Raw genomic sequence first — 5,359 nt, 5'->3', positions numbered from 1 at the left:
CTGAGATGTAGTCACAGTTCAGTGGTGCCATCTTAGCTCACTGCAGCCTCTGCCTCCCAGGTTCTCCTGTCTCAGCCTCCCAGGTAGCTGGGATTACAGGCATGTGCCACCACACCTGGCTAATTTTGTATTTTTAGTAGAAGCAGGGTTTTACCATATTGGCCAGGCTGGTCTCAAGCTCCTGACCCCATGTGATCCACTCGCCTTGACCTCCCAAAGTGTTGAAATTACAGATATGAGCCACTTTCCCCAGCCACTTTGTAGTATATTTTGAAGTCAGCAGCCAGCCATAGTGACTCACACCTGTAATCCCAGAACTTTGGGAGATCAAGGTGGAAGGATCACTTGAAGCCAGGAGTTCATGACCACCCTGGGTAGCAAAGCAAGACCCCCATCTCCTTGAAAAGAAAAAATTATCTGGGTATGGTGTGCTATTAGTTCCAGCCACTTGGGAGGCTGAGGTGGGAGGATTGCTTGAGTCCAGGAGTTTAAGGCTGCAATTAGCCATAATCATGCCAATGCACTTCAGCCTGGGTGACGGAGTGAGACCCAATCTTAAAATAACAATAATAATAATAATGAAGCAGGATATTTTCCTGACCCCTTTGCAGGTGGGAACTGGAGTGCATGGGTGCTAGAACTAGCTAGCCGCTTCAGTGCCGGCAAGGGCAGACTCCACTCACTCAGTTCTGCTGCATTCCACCCCTCATGGGAGGGGAGGGCAGGTGAGTGGGTGCAGGAGCCAGGGTGAGTGCTTTCGAGTGCTGGCAGGAGCAACACTTCATGCGGGCCCTGCAGCAGTATCTAGGGGCAGTGCCTGAGAACCCTGAAGTCCCAGAAGGAGTGTTACAGTACCCTTTATAGCTTTGCTGTTCACAGACAACTTAAGTATTAACAGCTCAATGGAGGGTCATTGTGACAGCCTTTCACGCCCACATTCTCAGTGCCTGAGTTCTTGTCCACTGTCCAGGAGGGATGAAGTAGCATAAACAAATTGGAGATGGTAAACGCAGGGGATTTTGTTGCTGATAAAAGTGGCTGTCAGCGGGAAGGGGAGCTGAAAAGGGATGGAGCAGGAAGGTTAATCTTCCCCTGGAGTCTGTCTGTCCCCAGCTGGTCTCCTCTCTGAAGCTACACCATTGAGCTGTCCCTCTGAAGTCAAGCTACTTCTTTCCAATGTCCAACTGTAGTCTCTGATGTTGCCAGCTGAGTCTGGGGTTTTTATGGGCACAGAATTGGGGGTGGGAAGGCCAGGGCTGGTTTTGGAAAAGGCAACATTTGAGTGGGAAAATAGGGATGTATTTTCTCACTTTGGGCTATGGTATTAGGCTTTTTGCCTTGAGGGTTGGGCCCTTACTGGGGACCCACTGTTGTCTTCTCAGAATTTCCGTGCCTCCTGTCCCTATCAATAATAAAATCAGATAGTGTGCTGCCTCCAGCTTTGTTTCTTTTGCTCATGGTTGCTTTGGCTATTGGGGGTCTTTTGTGGTTCCATATGAAGTTTAGGTTTGTTTTTCTATTTCTGTGAAGAATATAATTTGTATTTTGATAGGGATTATATTGAATCTGTAGATTTCTTTGGATAGTATGGTCATTTTCACAATATTAATTCTTCCAATCCATGAACATAGGATGCCTTTCATTTTTATGTGTGTATGTGTGCCCTCTTAAATTTCTTTCATCACTATGTTTGTGCTTGCATGGCTTCTGATGAAAAGTCTGATGTAATTCTTATACTTTTTCTTCTGTAAGTAAGGCGTTTTCTCCCTGTGGTTTCTGTGAAGAATTTCTCTTTGTCTTTGGTTTTCTGATGTTTGAATATTAATGTGCCTAGACATAGATTTTTAAATTTTTCTAATTTAAATTTAAAAATGTTTTCCAATTAAAAACATTGTGTTAAAATGCACATAACAATTTAGCACCAGGGCACAACAACAGTCAGAACCAGAGGAAAAAAGTCACAATAGCTGATAAAAAGGTTGAAGGAGAGAACCACCATCTCAGGTCTTTTTTTTTTTTTTTTTTTTAATATGGAAGTCTGGTTTTCTATCCTATATTCTCCCAATCAGGCCTTTTTAAAGGGAGAAAGGGCTGAAAGCAGTGAGACACAACAAAAGTTGAACCTCTGAGACATGAATCTAAGACATTTTAAAAGAAACCAGCTACAGCATTAAAAACAAAATTTCCAGTAATTTAACATATCAACACCTTAAGAAAACCTGTTTCCAATATATAGAACATTCTCTAGACAGTCTGGGGTTTTCCTTCAGTCATAGTCAGCTTAATCATACACAAAATTCTCCTTCACAAACCCCATCATGACCCACACAGACCATCTGCAACATGCTTGGACTTTCTAACTTGTCTGTTACTACCCCTTCCTTAAATAACTAATCATTTTACTATAGGATAAAAATTTACCACACAAAATCCCTCTTCATATAAAATCACTCTTTCTTTGTATCCATCCTTGCAAACAAAAAATACATCTATCCATAACGTTCTTCATATCTCTTTTCTTTCCTTTTTTTCTTTTTTTTTTTTTTTTTTTACAGAGCCTTACTTTGTCAACCAGCCTGGAGTGCAGTGGTGCAATCTCAGCTCACTGCAACCTCCACCTCCCAGGTGCAAGTGATTTTCCTGCTTCAGCCTCCTGAGTAGCTGGGACCACAGGCACACACCACCATGCCAAGCTAATTTTGTATTTTTGGTAGAGATGGGGTTTTACCATATTGGCAAGGCTGGTCCTGAACTCCTGACCTCTTGATCCACCCGCCTCAGCCTCCCAAAGTGCCAGGACTATAGGTGTGAGCTACTGTGCCCAGCTTCATATCTCTCTTTTCTACTTACTGGTTCCTTCATACAGGTATTGATTGACTTACGACTTATGCAACTTACGACCATTCGACTTTATGACTACAATCACTAGCCACGACTGCTCTGCATCTGGCAGCGCAAACGTTGCCCAGCTGGGCGTACAACAGTGCGGACCAGCTTCCGGCAGCACTATCATCTCTGCGTGCACCATTTCAACTGTTATCCCAGACTTGATACAGCAATTTGTGTTTTGTGTCTTGGATATTTTTCATCAAACCCCTCCCAATAAACTTAATACATTTCAAAGCAATGGACCCAAACATCGAACTATTTGCAAGGATTGAATGGATGGCACACGATGTGTTTCGGCTGTATTGTGAAATTTATGAAGAAAAAAAGAAACATACAATTCAGACAAAGCTCACCATGTTTTTGAAAAAACCAACTCCGATAACCCCAACTGCTGCCTCAGATGATGACATCAATGATCTGCAGCCAAGCACCAGCGGCCAATAAAATGTTTCGTACATGTTTATATATTTTGATATGTTTTGCAATTGGGAAAATGTTTCCTATGGTATTTTTTACACCTGTATTTTGTATTTTTGTATGCACCTGTATTTTGTAATTTTGTATGTTTTGCAAATATTCAACCAGTTGTACTGGTAATGCAGTGTTTTACTTAAACTTGATGAATGTAAAAATAAGAAACAAAATGTGTAGAGATGATACAAATGGCATTAAATGAACAAAATTATGATATATAACAATGAAAGAAAATTATGATAAAATATGACTTAAAGATTTTTATAACATCATTTCACAGTACTGTACATATAGCCTACTCAACTTATGACCAAATCGTGTTACGACCGGTCTGTCGGAACCAATCGTGGTCGTAAGTCAAGCACTAGCTATATTTTGAACCTCCCTTTTAATAACTTCCAAATTAGACAAAAATTATTCTTTTTCCCAATAAAGAACACACTTTCTGTGGCACATTTTATATAAATCTAGAGAGCAAGAAATTCTGAACTGCCCTTCAGACACTGGCATTCTGTAGATGAGAACCATTTTACAACTTTAAGATTTTCAACTATACAAAAGCTCACTGTTTTAAAGCCATCCTAACCATTCTAAAAGCTACAAACATCACAGGTTTATCTAGGTAAAAATCTTTAAGTTAAATTTTAGAAGATATTCCCTTCAAAATAATTAGTCTTACTTTTTAATTTGTGAGTTCTCTTTTATTTGTAAGCCAATTTGATAGCATGCTAAATACAACACACATCATACAAATGAAGTGACCTTACGCAAGACAGATGGATCCAATTACTTATAAAATTGGGACCTGTCTACCTCAACAAATTTTGTTTACCCAGATATGTAGGGAAGACAGGAAGAGGCAGGAAAGGGGACCCTGTAGCATCAAATAAGGAAGGGAGGAGGTAAACCATGTTGCTCTGGTGGCTCAGAGTCCTTGAGCCACCAAAGAAAAATGTTTGGGTGGCCACTTGTCTGCCACTGCAGGAAGCTGTCTGTTGGGTCTTGGGTCCAGGAGACTGAGTAATTTTACTTGAGCAAGGTGGCTCGTTGGGACATATGGAAGAAGGTTAGTTCTAAGATTGATGGGGAGCTTTTTTGTTGGGGATGATTAGGACATTCTCATTATAAATGGTCCTTTTGCTTATGGTAGGCACATTGATTCTGGACCAGGAGCCAGTGAGTTGCCGATCTTGTGACACTTTCTCCGGATTGGTAATTGCAAGGTGGCAGGGGGCTTAAAGTAACAGTTAACGATTGCACTTTTTGGCTATTTCTTTTCTTTTTTGAGACAGGGTCTCACTCTAGTTGCCCAGGCTGGAGTTGCAGTGGCATGATCTCAGCTTACTGCAGCCTCCTGGGCTCAGGTGATTCTCCCCACCTCAGCCTCCTGAATAGCTGGGACCACAGGCACGTACCACCATGCAGAACTAATTTTTCATATTTTTAGTAGAGACAGAGTTTCGTCATGTTGCTCAGGCTGGAGCTATTTCTTTTGTCTTTTTTTTTTTTTTTCAACTCTTTTGCCTGTCCCTATTATTGTAAATTTTAAAGGTCAAGTTTACATATTGGCTCATAGAGGTTTGAGGTTCCATTGCTAATTTTTTTAACCTCCTCCTAATTTCAGGGGCAAGTTGAGTAATAAAATGCATACCCAGGAGAGTTTGCCCTACTGGGGAGTCTGGGTCTGCATTAGTATATTTCCTGAGTGCCTCAACAAAACAACCCTGAAAGAGAATGGGTTTTTCATCTTTTCCCTGAGTTACTTTTCTAACTTTGCCGTAATTGGTTGGCTTAACTACACACTTTTTTGTCCACCATTTTTTCCCATGGCACAGCAAGGAGACAACAATACTTGCAAGTCATGGCAAGTTAAATTTAAACATGTTAACAAATTCTTCCATAAAATTTTCTAGATTCTCTGAAAACTGGCCATATTTTTTTGCATAAAGCCAAATCTGACATTGAAAATGACACATGTATTCTAAGTATTACCCCA

Source organism: Cebus imitator, unplaced genomic scaffold, assembly GCF_001604975.1.
Source record: "Cebus imitator isolate Cc_AM_T3 unplaced genomic scaffold, Cebus_imitator-1.0 Scaffold102, whole genome shotgun sequence".
Lineage (NCBI taxonomy): Eukaryota > Metazoa > Chordata > Mammalia > Primates > Cebidae > Cebus > Cebus imitator.
The sequence above is the reverse complement of the archived record's forward strand: the minus strand, read 5'-3'. Positions refer to the sequence as shown.